Source organism: Schistocerca piceifrons, chromosome 7 (assembly GCF_021461385.2).
Source record: "Schistocerca piceifrons isolate TAMUIC-IGC-003096 chromosome 7, iqSchPice1.1, whole genome shotgun sequence".
Lineage (NCBI taxonomy): Eukaryota > Metazoa > Arthropoda > Insecta > Orthoptera > Acrididae > Schistocerca > Schistocerca piceifrons.
In genome coordinates this window covers 93,858,936-93,876,725 of record NC_060144.1, presented here as the reverse complement: position 1 = coordinate 93,876,725, position 17,790 = coordinate 93,858,936, and the positions used below count along the sequence as shown (strand labels likewise).

At 50.0% G+C, this 17,790-nt stretch overlaps 10 non-coding genes across 10 annotated transcripts; all 10 read left to right on the top strand.

Annotated features, from left to right (window-relative positions):
• Positions 1-402: 402 nt before the first annotated feature.
• Trnal-uaa lies at positions 403-486 on the top strand. Its single transcript has one exon. It is a non-coding gene; the product is annotated as a tRNA-Leu (tRNA).
• Positions 487-2,274: 1,788 nt separating this feature from the next.
• On the top strand, positions 2,275-2,358 carry Trnal-uaa. The gene has a single exon. It is a non-coding gene; the product is annotated as a tRNA-Leu (tRNA).
• Positions 2,359-4,146: 1,788 nt separating this feature from the next.
• Trnal-uaa lies at positions 4,147-4,230 on the top strand. The gene has a single exon. It is a non-coding gene; the product is annotated as a tRNA-Leu (tRNA).
• Positions 4,231-6,018: 1,788 nt separating this feature from the next.
• Trnal-uaa lies at positions 6,019-6,102 on the top strand. Its single transcript has one exon. It is a non-coding gene; the product is annotated as a tRNA-Leu (tRNA).
• Positions 6,103-7,890: 1,788 nt separating this feature from the next.
• On the top strand, positions 7,891-7,974 carry Trnal-uaa. The gene has a single exon. It is a non-coding gene; the product is annotated as a tRNA-Leu (tRNA).
• A 1,788-nt stretch (positions 7,975-9,762) lies between these two features.
• Positions 9,763-9,846, top strand: Trnal-uaa. The gene has a single exon. It is a non-coding gene; the product is annotated as a tRNA-Leu (tRNA).
• Positions 9,847-11,634: 1,788 nt separating this feature from the next.
• Positions 11,635-11,718, top strand: Trnal-uaa. The gene has a single exon. It is a non-coding gene; the product is annotated as a tRNA-Leu (tRNA).
• A 1,779-nt stretch (positions 11,719-13,497) lies between these two features.
• Positions 13,498-13,581, top strand: Trnal-uaa. The gene has a single exon. It is a non-coding gene; the product is annotated as a tRNA-Leu (tRNA).
• Positions 13,582-15,369: 1,788 nt separating this feature from the next.
• On the top strand, positions 15,370-15,453 carry Trnal-uaa. Its single transcript has one exon. It is a non-coding gene; the product is annotated as a tRNA-Leu (tRNA).
• A 1,779-nt stretch (positions 15,454-17,232) lies between these two features.
• On the top strand, positions 17,233-17,316 carry Trnal-uaa. The gene has a single exon. It is a non-coding gene; the product is annotated as a tRNA-Leu (tRNA).
• The last annotated feature ends 474 nt before the right edge of the window (positions 17,317-17,790 follow it).

Sequence of the window (17,790 nt, the reverse complement as noted above, 5' to 3'; positions counted from 1 at the left end):
GCCGAAGTATTGTAAAGTGAAGGTCGACAGTTTGAGCCTCACAGGAAGTATTTCATTGGCTTCCCACGAGAGCGTTATGCACAGCGTGGCTGTTGCTAGGAAACGGCCTTATTTGCCGTTGGCTAATATCTAGTTTTCTTTGCATCAATGTGAAAATGTTCCTATTACTAAATACAGTTTTGCTAGTTACAGTTCAAACTAGAAACGACGGAAGAAAGCGGTCCAACGCGCCACATTCGTTCCCGAAGGGGAGGGTGCATTTCCTACGCCACGTCTGACATAGCGTCTTAAATTTTCTAAAACTGACATAATTCCATCCTACCGAAAAAAGAAACAGATTTCGCAGTGAGGTTCTTTGAGATATTGCTAGAGATGGAAGTCTCTGGAGCTCTTGCCTCGCACGTCAGATTGGCCGAGCGGTCTAAGGCGCCAGATTTAAGCTCTGGTTCCCATAAGGGAGCGTGGGTTCGAACCCCACATCTGACAATGCATTTTAAACATTCTGAAACTAACATACTCCCGTGATCTTACAGAACAAGTAAATTATGCAGAAACACGCGAAGCAGATTTTACTAGAGACGACAGTGACAGACCGAGCGGTCGAAAAGAAATAGCGGAACATACTTTTCCCGCGTCGAGGTTTAGCTCTTCTTACGGACGTTTCCGTTGTTGTTGTGCTGTGGCTCTGGGTTCCAAGCGACAGCGAGAAAACCTCAACAGCAACGCATACGTGTTTAAAGGAATCGTAAGGCCTTAATAAAGATAGATGAAACGGTGGCTCAGGTGCTGGAGATGTGAAGCGGCCGTATTGCGTGGGCAGTAAGCTCACTAAGTTAGTGTGTCATGCTAACAACGGGAAGGCTATGGGTTAGATCCCACCAAGGGCTATTTCATATTGCTTCCCTAAAAGGCAGCGCGAGAGACTGCCAGGCAAATCCCAAGTGATCTGTACAAGGACTAAGATGTCCGCACGTCTGGAAACGTTCTCGCCGACTTGTGTGCCACGCTGACGACACGGGTTCTCGTCCGATCACCGAAGTTAAGCAGCGTTTTTGCGTGCTTAGTACACGGCTCGGTGGCTAACTAGGAAGTCTACGTGCTGTTGGATTCTTTAATTTTGCCTTTTCCCTTAGTTTTCGGTGTTGCTGCGCGGTAATGGTACGGTCCAGCACGCTGACCCCTCTCTTGCCTCTCGGGACCCAAATTCGCGAACCTGCGGCCACAGTCAAATGAAAGGGTCCGTTGCGCGTTTGTCGAGTCGGTCTCTCCCAGTCGTTTCTAGCGCCTGTCCTCTACATATACGCCCATTTGCAAGCGTCAGCTTTCGCGTCAGCCGAGCAAAGTCGGGACAAGTCGACACATGGGGACACACGATGCTGTGAATCGCAATCCGCACTAGCCTACGCGGAGCTGGACGAGGGGCGAAGGAAAACCATTCGTAACACGACAGTTTGGAAATTCGACGATCGCGAGCGTTGGAAACACTCTCCTGAGTAAAGAAGACAACTTGCGTGCGGTGTCCGGGCTTCGAACCCGGATCAGCTACTTGGGAAGCAACCATGCTGACCGACACACCACCACCGCCTTCTGCTACGCGCTGCTTGCTCCGTGATGTGTCGCCTTCCCTCCTGGCGCCAGAGGCCGAAGGCAATCTCGCTGTAGGCGCTCAACGCCGAGTGGAAGGCGAGCACATCTGAACCCGTTTTCCTGGTGCTGCTAGGGCCATATACTGAAACTGAGCGCAGAACTAACTTTTACTGAAGAATCTGCCCTTTAATGCACATCAGGGCGAACACGAAATTTCTAATATGAAGTACTCACTGACGATCCAAAGACGCTTCAGTATGTATGCGTCGGTACCACCGGGGCAGTGCCGAAGTATTGTAAAGTGGAGGTCGACAGTTTGAGCCTCACAGGAAGTATTTCATTGGCTTCCCACGAGAGCGTTATGCACAGCGTGGCTGTTGCTAGGAAACGGCCTTATTTGCCGTTGGCTAATATCTAGTTTTCTTTGCATCAATGTGAAAATGTTCCTATTACTAAATACAGTTTTGCTAGTTACAGTTCAAACTAGAAACGACGGAAGAAAGCGGTCCAACGCGCCACATTCGTTCCCGAAGGGGAGGGTGCATTTCCTACGCCACGTCTGACATAGCGTCTTAAATTTTCTAAAACTGACATAATTCCATCCTACCGAAAAAAGAAACAGATTTCGCAGTGAGGTTCTTTGAGATATTGCTAGAGATGGAAGTCTCTGGAGCTCTTGCCTCGCACGTCAGATTGGCCGAGCGGTCTAAGGCGCCAGATTTAAGCTCTGGTTCCCATAAGGGAGCGTGGGTTCGAACCCCACATCTGACAATGCATTTTAAACATTCTGAAACTAACATACTCCCGTGATCTTACAGAACAAGTAAATTATGCAGAAACACGCGAAGCAGATTTTACTAGAGACGACAGTGACAGACCGAGCGGTCGAAAAGAAATAGCGGAACATACTTTTCCCGCGTCGAGGTTTAGCTCTTCTTACGGACGTTTCCGTTGTTGTTGTGCTGTGGCTCTGGGTTCCAAGCGACAGCGAGAAAACCTCAACAGCAACGCATACGTGTTTAAAGGAATCGTAAGGCCTTAATAAAGATAGATGAAACGGTGGCTCAGGTGCTGGAGATGTGAAGCGGCCGTATTGCGTGGGCAGTAAGCTCACTAAGTTAGTGTGTCATGCTAACAACGGGAAGGCTATGGGTTAGATCCCACCAAGGGCTATTTCATATTGCTTCCCTAAAAGGCAGCGCGAGAGACTGCCAGGCAAATCCCAAGTGATCTGTACAAGGACTAAGATGTCCGCACGTCTGGAAACGTTCTCGCCGACTTGTGTGCCACGCTGACGACACGGGTTCTCGTCCGATCACCGAAGTTAAGCAGCGTTTTTGCGTGCTTAGTACACGGCTCGGTGGCTAACTAGGAAGTCTACGTGCTGTTGGATTCTTTAATTTTGCCTTTTCCCTTAGTTTTCGGTGTTGCTGCGCGGTAATGGTACGGTCCAGCACGCTGACCCCTCTCTTGCCTCTCGGGACCCAAATTCGCGAACCTGCGGCCACAGTCAAATGAAAGGGTCCGTTGCGCGTTTGTCGAGTCGGTCTCTCCCAGTCGTTTCTAGCGCCTGTCCTCTACATATACGCCCATTTGCAAGCGTCAGCTTTCGCGTCAGCCGAGCAAAGTCGGGACAAGTCGACACATGGGGACACACGATGCTGTGAATCGCAATCCGCACTAGCCTACGCGGAGCTGGACGAGGGGCGAAGGAAAACCATTCGTAACACGACAGTTTGGAAATTCGACGATCGCGAGCGTTGGAAACACTCTCCTGAGTAAAGAAGACAACTTGCGTGCGGTGTCCGGGCTTCGAACCCGGATCAGCTACTTGGGAAGCAACCATGCTGACCGACACACCACCACCGCCTTCTGCTACGCGCTGCTTGCTCCGTGATGTGTCGCCTTCCCTCCTGGCGCCAGAGGCCGAAGGCAATCTCGCTGTAGGCGCTCAACGCCGAGTGGAAGGCGAGCACATCTGAACCCGTTTTCCTGGTGCTGCTAGGGCCATATACTGAAACTGAGCGCAGAACTAACTTTTACTGAAGAATCTGCCCTTTAATGCACATCAGGGCGAACACGAAATTTCTAATATGAAGTACTCACTGACGATCCAAAGACGCTTCAGTATGTATGCGTCGGTACCACCGGGGCAGTGCCGAAGTATTGTAAAGTGAAGGTCGACAGTTTGAGCCTCACAGGAAGTATTTCATTGGCTTCCCACGAGAGCGTTATGCACAGCGTGGCTGTTGCTAGGAAACGGCCTTATTTGCCGTTGGCTAATATCTAGTTTTCTTTGCATCAATGTGAAAATGTTCCTATTACTAAATACAGTTTTGCTAGTTACAGTTCAAACTAGAAACGACGGAAGAAAGCGGTCCAACGCGCCACATTCGTTCCCGAAGGGGAGGGTGCATTTCCTACGCCACGTCTGACATAGCGTCTTAAATTTTCTAAAACTGACATAATTCCATCCTACCGAAAAAAGAAACAGATTTCGCAGTGAGGTTCTTTGAGATATTGCTAGAGATGGAAGTCTCTGGAGCTCTTGCCTCGCACGTCAGATTGGCCGAGCGGTCTAAGGCGCCAGATTTAAGCTCTGGTTCCCATAAGGGAGCGTGGGTTCGAACCCCACATCTGACAATGCATTTTAAACATTCTGAAACTAACATACTCCCGTGATCTTACAGAACAAGTAAATTATGCAGAAACACGCGAAGCAGATTTTACTAGAGACGACAGTGACAGACCGAGCGGTCGAAAAGAAATAGCGGAACATACTTTTCCCGCGTCGAGGTTTAGCTCTTCTTACGGACGTTTCCGTTGTTGTTGTGCTGTGGCTCTGGGTTCCAAGCGACAGCGAGAAAACCTCAACAGCAACGCATACGTGTTTAAAGGAATCGTAAGGCCTTAATAAAGATAGATGAAACGGTGGCTCAGGTGCTGGAGATGTGAAGCGGCCGTATTGCGTGGGCAGTAAGCTCACTAAGTTAGTGTGTCATGCTAACAACGGGAAGGCTATGGGTTAGATCCCACCAAGGGCTATTTCATATTGCTTCCCTAAAAGGCAGCGCGAGAGACTGCCAGGCAAATCCCAAGTGATCTGTACAAGGACTAAGATGTCCGCACGTCTGGAAACGTTCTCGCCGACTTGTGTGCCACGCTGACGACACGGGTTCTCGTCCGATCACCGAAGTTAAGCAGCGTTTTTGCGTGCTTAGTACACGGCTCGGTGGCTAACTAGGAAGTCTACGTGCTGTTGGATTCTTTAATTTTGCCTTTTCCCTTAGTTTTCGGTGTTGCTGCGCGGTAATGATACGGTCCAGCACGCTGACCCCTCTCTTGCCTCTCGGGACCCAAATTCGCGAACCTGCGGCCACAGTCAAATGAAAGGGTCCGTTGCGCGTTTGTCGAGTCGGTCTCTCCCAGTCGTTTCTAGCGCCTGTCCTCTACATATACGCCCATTTGCAAGCGTCAGCTTTCGCGTCAGCCGAGCAAAGTCGGGACAAGTCGACACATGGGGACACACGATGCTGTGAATCGCAATCCGCACTAGCCTACGCGGAGCTGGACGAGGGGCGAAGGAAAACCATTCGTAACACGACAGTTTGGAAATTCGACGATCGCGAGCGTTGGAAACACTCTCCTGAGTAAAGAAGACAACTTGCGTGCGGTGTCCGGGCTTCGAACCCGGATCAGCTACTTGGGAAGCAACCATGCTGACCGACACACCACCACCGCCTTCTGCTACGCGCTGCTTGCTCCGTGATGTGTCGCCTTCCCTAATGGCGCCAGAGGCCGAAGGCAATCTCGCTGTAGGCGCTCAACGCCGAGTGGAAGGCGAGCACATCTGAACCCGTTTTCCTGGTGCTGCTAGGGCCATATACTGAAACTGAGCGCAGAACTAACTTTTACTGAAGAATCTGCCCTTTAATGCACATCAGGGCGAACACGAAATTTCTAATATGAAGTACTCACTGACGATCCAAAGACGCTTCAGTATGTATGCGTCGGTACCACCGGGGCAGTGCCGAAGTATTGTAAAGTGAAGGTCGACAGTTTGAGCCTCACAGGAAGTATTTCATTGGCTTCCCACGAGAGCGTTATGCACAGCGTGGCTGTTGCTAGGAAACGGCCTTATTTGCCGTTGGCTAATATCTAGTTTTCTTTGCATCAATGTGAAAATGTTCCTATTACTAAATACAGTTTTGCTAGTTACAGTTCAAACTAGAAACGACGGAAGAAAGCGGTCCAACGCGCCACATTCGTTCCCGAAGGGGAGGGTGCATTTCCTACGCCACGTCTGACATAGCGTCTTAAATTTTCTAAAACTGACATAATTCCATCCTACCGAAAAAAGAAACAGATTTCGCAGTGAGGTTCTTTGAGATATTGCTAGAGATGGAAGTCTCTGGAGCTCTTGCCTCGCACGTCAGATTGGCCGAGCGGTCTAAGGCGCCAGATTTAAGCTCTGGTTCCCATAAGGGAGCGTGGGTTCGAACCCCACATCTGACAATGCATTTTAAACATTCTGAAACTAACATACTCCCGTGATCTTACAGAACAAGTAAATTATGCAGAAACACGCGAAGCAGATTTTACTAGAGACGACAGTGACAGACCGAGCGGTCGAAAAGAAATAGCGGAACATACTTTTCCCGCGTCGAGGTTTAGCTCTTCTTACGGACGTTTCCGTTGTTGTTGTGCTGTGGCTCTGGGTTCCAAGCGACAGCGAGAAAACCTCAACAGCAACGCATACGTGTTTAAAGGAATCGTAAGGCCTTAATAAAGATAGATGAAACGGTGGCTCAGGTGCTGGAGATGTGAAGCGGCCGTATTGCGTGGGCAGTAAGCTCACTAAGTTAGTGTGTCATGCTAACAACGGGAAGGCTATGGGTTAGATCCCACCAAGGGCTATTTCATATTGCTTCCCTAAAAGGCAGCGCGAGAGACTGCCAGGCAAATCCCAAGTGATCTGTACAAGGACTAAGATGTCCGCACGTCTGGAAACGTTCTCGCCGACTTGTGTGCCACGCTGACGACACGGGTTCTCGTCCGATCACCGAAGTTAAGCAACGTTTTTGCGTGCTTAGTACACGGCTCGGTGGCTAACTAGGAAGTCTACGTGCTGTTGGATTCTTTAATTTTGCCTTTTCCCTTAGTTTTCGGTGTTGCTGCGCGGTAATGATACGGTCCAGCACGCTGACCCCTCTCTTGCCTCTCGGGACCCAAATTCGCGAACCTGCGGCCACAGTCAAATGAAAGGGTCCGTTGCGCGTTTGTCGAGTCGGTCTCTCCCAGTCGTTTCTAGCGCCTGTCCTCTACATATACGCCCATTTGCAAGCGTCAGCTTTCGCGTCAGCCGAGCAAAGTCGGGACAAGTCGACACATGGGGACACACGATGCTGTGAATCGCAATCCGCACTAGCCTACGCGGAGCTGGACGAGGGGCGAAGGAAAACCATTCGTAACACGACAGTTTGGAAATTCGACGATCGCGAGCGTTGGAAACACTCTCCTGAGTAAAGAAGACAACTTGCGTGCGGTGTCCGGGCTTCGAACCCGGATCAGCTACTTGGGAAGCAACCATGCTGACCGACACACCACCACCGCCTTCTGCTACGCGCTGCTTGCTCCGTGATGTGTCGCCTTCCCTAATGGCGCCAGAGGCCGAAGGCAATCTCGCTGTAGGCGCTCAACGCCGAGTGGAAGGCGAGCACATCTGAACCCGTTTTCCTGGTGCTGCTAGGGCCATATACTGAAACTGAGCGCAGAACTAACTTTTACTGAAGAATCTGCCCTTTAATGCACATCAGGGCGAACACGAAATTTCTAATATGAAGTACTCACTGACGATCCAAAGACGCTTCAGTATGTATGCGTCGGTACCACCGGGGCAGTGCCGAAGTATTGTAAAGTGAAGGTCGACAGTTTGAGCCTCACAGGAAGTATTTCATTGGCTTCCCACGAGAGCGTTATGCACAGCGTGGCTGTTGCTAGGAAACGGCCTTATTTGCCGTTGGCTAATATCTAGTTTTCTTTGCATCAATGTGAAAATGTTCCTATTACTAAATACAGTTTTGCTAGTTACAGTTCAAACTAGAAACGACGGAAGAAAGCGGTCCAACGCGCCACATTCGTTCCCGAAGGGGAGGGTGCATTTCCTACGCCACGTCTGACATAGCGTCTTAAATTTTCTAAAACTGACATAATTCCATCCTACCGAAAAAAGAAACAGATTTCGCAGTGAGGTTCTTTGAGATATTGCTAGAGATGGAAGTCTCTGGAGCTCTTGCCTCGCACGTCAGATTGGCCGAGCGGTCTAAGGCGCCAGATTTAAGCTCTGGTTCCCATAAGGGAGCGTGGGTTCGAACCCCACATCTGACAATGCATTTTAAACATTCTGAAACTAACATACTCCCGTGATCTTACAGAACAAGTAAATTATGCAGAAACACGCGAAGCAGATTTTACTAGAGACGACAGTGACAGACCGAGCGGTCGAAAAGAAATAGCGGAACATACTTTTCCCGCGTCGAGGTTTAGCTCTTCTTACGGACGTTTCCGTTGTTGTTGTGCTGTGGCTCTGGGTTCCAAGCGACAGCGAGAAAACCTCAACAGCAACGCATACGTGTTTAAAGGAATCGTAAGGCCTTAATAAAGATAGATGAAACGGTGGCTCAGGTGCTGGAGATGTGAAGCGGCCGTATTGCGTGGGCAGTAAGCTCACTAAGTTAGTGTGTCATGCTAACAACGGGAAGGCTATGGGTTAGATCCCACCAAGGGCTATTTCATATTGCTTCCCTAAAAGGCAGCGCGAGAGACTGCCAGGCAAATCCCAAGTGATCTGTACAAGGACTAAGATGTCCGCACGTCTGGAAACGTTCTCGCCGACTTGTGTGCCACGCTGACGACACGGGTTCTCGTCCGATCACCGAAGTTAAGCAGCGTTTTTGCGTGCTTAGTACACGGCTCGGTGGCTAACTAGGAAGTCTACGTGCTGTTGGATTCTTTAATTTTGCCTTTTCCCTTAGTTTTCGGTGTTGCTGCGCGGTAATGATACGGTCCAGCACGCTGACCCCTCTTGTGCCTCTCGGGACCCAAATTCGCGAACCTGCGGCCACAGTCAAATGAAAGGGTCCGTTGCGCGTTTGTCGAGTCGGTCTCTCCCAGTCGTTTCTAGCGCCTGTCCTCTACATATACGCCCATTTGCAAGCGTCAGCTTTCGCGTCAGCCGAGCAAAGTCGGGACAAGTCGACACATGGGGACACACGATGCTGTGAATCGCAATCCGCACTAGCCTACGCGGAGCTGGACAAGGGGCGAAGGAAAACCATTCGTAACACGACAGTTTGGAAATTCGACGATCGCGAGCGTTGGAAACACTCTCCTGAGTAAAGAAGACAACTTGCGTGCGGTGTCCGGGCTTCGAACCCGGATCAGCTACTTGGGAAGCAACCATGCTGACCGACACACCACCACCGCCTTCTGCTACGCGCTGCTTGCTCCGTGATGTGTCGCCTTCCCTAATGGCGCCAGAGGCCGAAGGCAATCTCGCTGTAGGCGCTCAACGCCGAGTGGAAGGCGAGCACATCTGAACCCGTTTTCCTGGTGCTGCTAGGGCCATATACTGAAACTGAGCGCAGAACTAACTTTTACTGAAGAATCTGCCCTTTAATGCACATCAGGGCGAACACGAAATTTCTAATATGAAGTACTCACTGACGATCCAAAGACGATTCAGTATGTATGCGTCGGTACCACCGGGGCAGTGCCGAAGTATTGTAAAGTGAAGGTCGACAGTTTGAGCCTCACAGGAAGTATTTCATTGGCTTCCCACGAGAGCGTTATGCACAGCGTGGCTGTTGCTAGGAAACGGCCTTATTTGCCGTTGGCTAATATCTAGTTTTCTTTGCATCAATGTGAAAATGTTCCTATTACTAAATACAGTTTTGCTAGTTACAGTTCAAACTAGAAACGACGGAAGAAAGCGGTCCAACGCGCCACATTCGTTCCCGAAGGGGAGGGTGCATTTCCTACGCCACGTCTGACATAGCGTCTTAAATTTTCTAAAACTGACATAATTCCATCCTACCGAAAAAAGAAACAGATTTCGCAGTGAGGTTCTTTGAGATATTGCTAGAGATGGAAGTCTCTGGAGCTCTTGCCTCTCACGTCAGATTGGCCGAGCGGTCTAAGGCGCCAGATTTAAGCTCTGGTTCCCATAAGGGAGCGTGGGTTCGAACCCCACATCTGACAATGCATTTTAAACATTCTGAAACTAACATACTCCCGTGATCTTACAGAACAAGTAAATTATGCAGAAACACGCGAAGCAGATTTTACTAGAGACGACAGTGACAGACCGAGCGGTCGAAAAGAAATAGCGGAACATACTTTTCCCGCGTCGAGGTTTAGCTCTTCTTACGGACGTTTCCGTTGTTGTTGTGCTGTGGCTCTGGGTTCCAAGCGACAGCGAGAAAACCTCAACAGCAACGCATACGTGTTTAAAGGAATCGTAAGGCCTTAATAAAGATAGATGAAACGGTGGCTCAGGTGCTGGAGATGTGAAGCGGCCGTATTGCGTGGGCAGTAAGCTCACTAAGTTAGTGTGTCATGCTAACAACGGGAAGGCTATGGGTTAGATCCCACCAAGGGCTATTTCATATTGCTTCCCTAAAAGGCAGCGCGAGAGACTGCCAGGCAAATCCCAAGTGATCTGTACAAGGACTAAGATGTCCGCACGTCTGGAAACGTTCTCGCCGACTTGTGTGCCACGCTGACGACACGGGTTCTCGTCCGATCACCGAAGTTAAGCAACGTTTTTGCGTGCTTAGTACACGGCTCGGTGGCTAACTAGGAAGTCTACGTGCTGTTGGATTCTTTAATTTTGCCTTTTCCCTTAGTTTTCGGTGTTGCTGCGCGGTAATGATACGGTCCAGCACGCTGACCCCTCTCTTGCCTCTCGGGACCCAAATTCGCGAACCTGCGGCCACAGTCAAATGAAAGGGTCCGTTGCGCGTTTGTCGAGTCGGTCTCTCCCAGTCGTTTCTAGCGCCTGTCCTCTACATATACGCCCATTTGCAAGCGTCAGCTTTCGCGTCAGCCGAGCAAAGTCGGGACAAGTCGACACATGGGGACACACGATGCTGTGAATCGCAATCCGCACTAGCCTACGCGGAGCTGGACGAGGGGCGAAGGAAAACCATTCGTAACACGACAGTTTGGAAATTCGACGATCGCGAGCGTTGGAAACACTCTCCTGAGTAAAGAAGACAACTTGCGTGCGGTGTCCGGGCTTCGAACCCGGATCAGCTACTTGGGAAGCAACCATGCTGACCGACACACCACCACCGCCTTCTGCTACGCGCTGCTTGCTCCGTGATGTGTCGCCTTCCCTAATGGCGCCAGAGGCCGAAGGCAATCTCGCTGTAGGCGCTCAACGCCGAGTGGAAGGCGAGCACATCTGAACCCGTTTTCCTGGTGCTGCTAGGGCCATATACTGAAACTGAGCGCAGAACTAACTTTTACTGAAGAATCTGCCCTTTAATGCACATCAGGGCGAACACGAAATTTCTAATATGAAGTACTCACTGACGATCCAAAGACGCTTCAGTATGTATGCGTCGGTACCACCGGGGCAGTGCCGAAGTATTGTAAAGTGAAGGTCGACAGTTTGAGCCTCACAGGAAGTATTTCATTGGCTTCCCACGAGAGCGTTATGCACAGCGTGGCTGTTGCTAGGAAACGGCCTTATTTGCCGTTGGCTAATATCTAGTTTTCTTTGCATCAATGTGAAAATGTTCCTATTACTAAATACAGTTTTGCTAGTTACAGTTCAAACTAGAAACGACGGAAGAAAGCGGTCCAACGCGCCACATTCGTTCCCGAAGGGGAGGGTGCATTTCCTACGCCACGTCTGACATAGCGTCTTAAATTTTCTAAAACTGACATAATTCCATCCTACCGAAAAAAGAAACAGATTTCGCAGTGAGGTTCTTTGAGATATTGCTAGAGATGGAAGTCTCTGGAGCTATTGCCTCGCACGTCAGATTGGCCGAGCGGTCTAAGGCGCCAGATTTAAGCTCTGGTTCCCATAAGGGAGCGTGGGTTCGAACCCCACATCTGACAATGCATTTTAAACATTCTGAAACTAACATACTCCCGTGATCTTACAGAACAAGTAAATTATGCAGAAACACGCGAAGCAGATTTTACTAGAGACGACAGTGACAGACCGAGCGGTCGAAAAGAAATAGCGGAACATACTTTTCCCGCGTCGAGGTTTAGCTCTTCTTACGGACGTTTCCGTTGTTGTTGTGCTGTGGCTCTGGGTTCCAAGCGACAGCGAGAAAACCTCAACAGCAACGCATACGTGTTTAAAGGAATCGTAAGGCCTTAATAAAGATAGATGAAACGGTGGCTCAGGTGCTGGAGATGTGAAGCGGCCGTATTGCGTGGGCAGTAAGCTCACTAAGTTAGTGTGTCATGCTAACAACGGGAAGGCTATGGGTTAGATCCCACCAAGGGCTATTTCATATTGCTTCCCTAAAAGGCAGCGCGAGAGACTGCCAGGCAAATCCCAAGTGATCTGTACAAGGACTAAGATGTCCGCACGTCTGGAAACGTTCTCGCCGACTTGTGTGCCACGCTGACGACACGGGTTCTCGTCCGATCACCGAAGTTAAGCAGCGTTTTTGCGTGCTTAGTACACGGCTCGGTGGCTAACTAGGAAGTCTACGTGCTGTTGGATTCTTTAATTTTGCCTTTTCCCTTAGTTTTCGGTGTTGCTGCGCGGTAATGATACGGTCCAGCACGCTGACCCCTCTCTTGCCTCTCGGGACCCAAATTCGCGAACCTGCGGCCACAGTCAAATGAAAGGGTCCGTTGCGCGTTTGTCGAGTCGGTCTCTCCCAGTCGTTTCTAGCGCCTGTCCTCTACATATACGCCCATTTGCAAGCGTCAGCTTTCGCGTCAGCCGAGCAAAGTCGGGACAAGTCGACACATGGGGACACACGATGCTGTGAATCGCAATCCGCACTAGCCTACGCGGAGCTGGACAAGGGGCGAAGGAAAACCATTCGTAACACGACAGTTTGGAAATTCGACGATCGCGAGCGTTGGAAACACTCTCCTGAGTAAAGAAGACAACTTGCGTGCGGTGTCCGGGCTTCGAACCCGGATCAGCTACTTGGGAAGCAACCATGCTGACCGACACACCACCACCGCCTTCTGCTACGCGCTGCTTGCTCCGTGATGTGTCGCCTTCCCTAATGGCGCCAGAGGCCGAAGGCAATCTCGCTGTAGGCGCTCAACGCCGAGTGGAAGGCGAGCACATCTGAACCCGTTTTCCTGGTGCTGCTAGGGCCATATACTGAAACTGAGCGCAGAACTAACTTTTACTGAAGAATCTGCCCTTTAATGCACATCAGGGCGAACACGAAATTTCTAATATGAAGTACTCACTGACGATCCAAAGACGATTCAGTATGTATGCGTCGGTACCACCGGGGCAGTGCCGAAGTATTGTAAAGTGAAGGTCGACAGTTTGAGCCTCACAGGAAGTATTTCATTGGCTTCCCACGAGAGCGTTATGCACAGCGTGGCTGTTGCTAGGAAACGGCCTTATTTGCCGTTGGCTAATATCTAGTTTTCTTTGCATCAATGTGAAAATGTTCCTATTACTAAATACAGTTTTGCTAGTTACAGTTCAAACTAGAAACGACGGAAGAAAGCGGTCCAACGCGCCACATTCGTTCCCGAAGGGGAGGGTGCATTTCCTACGCCACGTCTGACATAGCGTCTTAAATTTTCTAAAACTGACATAATTCCATCCTACCGAAAAAAGAAACAGATTTCGCAGTGAGGTTCTTGCTAGAGATGGAAGTCTCTGGAGCTCTTGCCTCTCACGTCAGATTGGCCGAGCGGTCTAAGGCGCCAGATTTAAGCTCTGGTTCCCATAAGGGAGCGTGGGTTCGAACCCCACATCTGACAATGCATTTTAAACATTCTGAAACTAACATACTCCCGTGATCTTACAGAACAAGTAAATTATGCAGAAACACGCGAAGCAGATTTTACTAGAGACGACAGTGACAGACCGAGCGGTCGAAAAGAAATAGCGGAACATACTTTTCCCGCGTCGAGGTTTAGCTCTTCTTACGGACGTTTCCGTTGTTGTTGTGCTGTGGCTCTGGGTTCCAAGCGACAGCGAGAAAACCTCAACAGCAACGCATACGTGTTTAAAGGAATCGTAAGGCCTTAATAAAGATAGATGAAACGGTGGCTCAGGTGCTGGAGATGTGAAGCGGCCGTATTGCGTGGGCAGTAAGCTCACTAAGTTAGTGTGTCATGCTAACAACGGGAAGGCTATGGGTTAGATCCCACCAAGGGCTATTTCATATTGCTTCCCTAAAAGGCAGCGCGAGAGACTGCCAGGCAAATCCCAAGTGATCTGTACAAGGACTAAGATGTCCGCACGTCTGGAAACGTTCTCGCCGACTTGTGTGCCACGCTGACGACACGGGTTCTCGTCCGATCACCGAAGTTAAGCAGCGTTTTTGCGTGCTTAGTACACGGCTCGGTGGCTAACTAGGAAGTCTACGTGCTGTTGGATTCTTTAATTTTGCCTTTTCCCTTAGTTTTCGGTGTTGCTGCGCGGTAATGATACGGTCCAGCACGCTGACCCCTCTCTTGCCTCTCGGGACCCAAATTCGCGAACCTGCGGCCACAGTCAAATGAAAGGGTCCGTTGCGCGTTTGTCGAGTCGGTCTCTCCCAGTCGTTTCTAGCGCCTGTCCTCTACATATACGCCCATTTGCAAGCGTCAGCTTTCGCGTCAGCCGAGCAAAGTCGGGACAAGTCGACACATGGGGACACACGATGCTGTGAATCGCAATCCGCACTAGCCTACGCGGAGCTGGACGAGGGGCGAAGGAAAACCATTCGTAACACGACAGTTTGGAAATTCGACGATCGCGAGCGTTGGAAACACTCTCCTGAGTAAAGAAGACAACTTGCGTGCGGTGTCCGGGCTTCGAACCCGGATCAGCTACTTGGGAAGCAACCATGCTGACCGACACACCACCACCGCCTTCTGCTACGCGCTGCTTGCTCCGTGATGTGTCGCCTTCCCTCCTGGCGCCAGAGGCCGAAGGCAATCTCGCTGTAGGCGCTCAACGCCGAGTGGAAGGCGAGTACATCTGAACCCGTTTTCCTGGTGCTGCTAGGGCCATATACTGAAACTGAGCGCAGAACTAACTTTTACTGAAGAATCTGCCCTTTAATGCACATCAGGGCGAACACGAAATTTCTAATATGAAGTACTCACTGACAATCCAAAGACGCTTCAGTATGTATGCGTCGGTACCACCGGGGCAGTGCCTAAGTATTGTAAAGTGAAGGTCGACAGTTTGAGCCTCACAGGAAGTATTTCATTGGCTTCCCACGAGAGCGTTATGCACAGCGTGGCTGTTGCTAGGAAACGGCCTTATTTGCCGTTGGCTAATATCTAGTTTTCTTTGCATCAATGTGAAAATGTTCCTAGTACTAAATACAGTTTTGCTAGTTACAGTTCAAACTAGAAACGACGGAAGAAAGCGGTCCAACGCGCCACATTCGCTCCCGAAGGGGAGGGTGCATTTCCTACGCCACGTCTGACATAGCGTCTTAAATTTTCTAAAACTGACATAATTCCATCCTACCGAAAAAAGAAACAGATTTCGCAGTGAGGTTCTTTGAGATATTGCTAGAGAAGGAAGTCTCTGGAGCTCTTGCCTCGCACGTCAGATTGGCCGAGCGGTCTAAGGCGCCAGATTTAAGCTCTGGTTCCCATAAGGGAGCGTGGGTTCGAGCCCCACATCTGACAATGCATTTTAAACATTCTGAAACTAACATACTCCCGTGATCTTACAGAACAAGTAAATTATGCAGAATCACGCGAAGCAGATTTTACTAGAGACGACAGTGACAGACCGAGCGGTCGAAAAGAAATAGCGGAACATACTTTTCCCGCGTCGAGGTTTAGCTCTTCTTACGGACGTTTCCGTTGTTGTTGTGCTGTGGCTCTGGGTTCCAAGCGACAGCGAGAAAACCTCAACAGCAACGCATACGTGTTTAAAGGAATCGTAAGGCCTTAATAAAGATAGATGAAACGGTGGCTCAGGTGCTGGAGATGTGAAGCGGCCGTATTGCGTGGGCAGTAAGCTCACTAAGTTAGTGTGTCATGCTAACAACGGGAAGGCTATGGGTTAGATCCCACCAAGGGCTATTTCATATTGCTTCCCTAAAAGGCAGCGCGAGAGACTGCCAGGCAATTCCCAAGTGATCTGTACAAGGACTAAGATGTCCGCACGTCTGGAAACGTTCTCGCCGACTTGTGTGCCACGCTGACGACACGGGTTCTCGTCCGATCACCGAAGTTAAGCAGCGTTTTTGCGTGCTTAGTACACGGCTCGGTGGCTAACTAGGAAGTCTACGTGCTGTTGGATTCTTTAATTTTGCCTTTTCCCTTAGTTTTCGGTGTTGCTGCGCGGTAATGATACGGTCCAGCACGCTGACCCCTCTCTTGCCTCTCGGGACCCAAATTCGCGAACCTGCGGCCACAGTCAAATGAAAGGGTCCGTTGCGCGTTTGTCGAGTCGGTCTCTCCCAGTCGTTTCTAGCGCCTGTCCTCTACATATACGCCCATTTGCAAGCGTCAGCTTTCGCGTCAGCCGAGCAAAGTCGGGACAAGTCGACACATGGGGACACACGATGCTGTGAATCGCAATCCGCACTAGCCTACGCGGAGCTGGACGAGGGGCGAAGGAAAACCATTCGTAACACGACAGTTTGGAAATTCGACGATCGCGAGCGTTGGAAACACTCTCCTGAGTAAAGAAGACAACTTGCGTGCGGTGTCCGGGCTTCGAACCCGGATCAGCTACTTGGGAAGCAACCATGCTGACCGACACACCACCACCGCCTTCTGCTACGCGCTGCTTGCTCCGTGATGTGTCGCCTTCCCTAATGGCGCCAGAGGCCGAAGGCAATCTCGCTGTAGGCGCTCAACGCCGAGTGGAAGGCGAGCACATCTGAACCCGTTTTCCTGGTGCTGCTAGGGCCATATACTGAAACTGAGCGCAGAACTAACTTTTACTGAAGAATCTGCCCTTTAATGCACATCAGGGCGAACACGAAATTTCTAATATGAAGTACTCACTGACGATCCAAAGACGATTCAGTATGTATGCGTCGGTACCACCGGGGCAGTGCCGAAGTATTGTAAAGTGAAGGTCGACAGTTTGAGCCTCACAGGAAGTATTTCATTGGCTTCCCACGAGAGCGTTATGCACAGCGTGGCTGTTGCTAGGAAACGGCCTTATTTGCCGTTGGCTAATATCTAGTTTTCTTTGCATCAATGTGAAAATGTTCCTATTACTAAATACAGTTTTGCTAGTTACAGTTCAAACTAGAAACGACGGAAGAAAGCGGTCCAACGCGCCACATTCGTTCCCGAAGGGGAGGGTGCATTTCCTACGCCACGTCTGACATAGCGTCTTAAATTTTCTAAAACTGACATAATTCCATCCTACCGAAAAAAGAAACAGATTTCGCAGTGAGGTTCTTGCTAGAGATGGAAGTCTCTGGAGCTCTTGCCTCTCACGTCAGATTGGCCGAGCGGTCTAAGGCGCCAGATTTAAGCTCTGGTTCCCATAAGGGAGCGTGGGTTCGAACCCCACATCTGACAATGCATTTTAAACATTCTGAAACTAACATACTCCCGTGATCTTACAGAACAAGTAAATTATGCAGAAACACGCGAAGCAGATTTTACTAGAGACGACAGTGACAGACCGAGCGGTCGAAAAGAAATAGCGGAACATACTTTTCCCGCGTCGAGGTTTAGCTCTTCTTACGGACGTTTCCGTTGTTGTTGTGCTGTGGCTCTGGGTTCCAAGCGACAGCGAGAAAACCTCAACAGCAACGCATACGTGTTTAAAGGAATCGTAAGGCCTTAATAAAGATAGATGAAACGGTGGCTCAGGTGCTGGAGATGTGAAGCGGCCGTATTGCGTGGGCAGTAAGCTCACTAAGTTAGTGTGTCATGCTAACAACGGGAAGGCTATGGGTTAGATCCCACCAAGGGCTATTTCATATTGCTTCCCTAAAAGGCAGCGCGAGAGACTGCCAGGCAAATCCCAAGTGATCTGTACAAGGACTA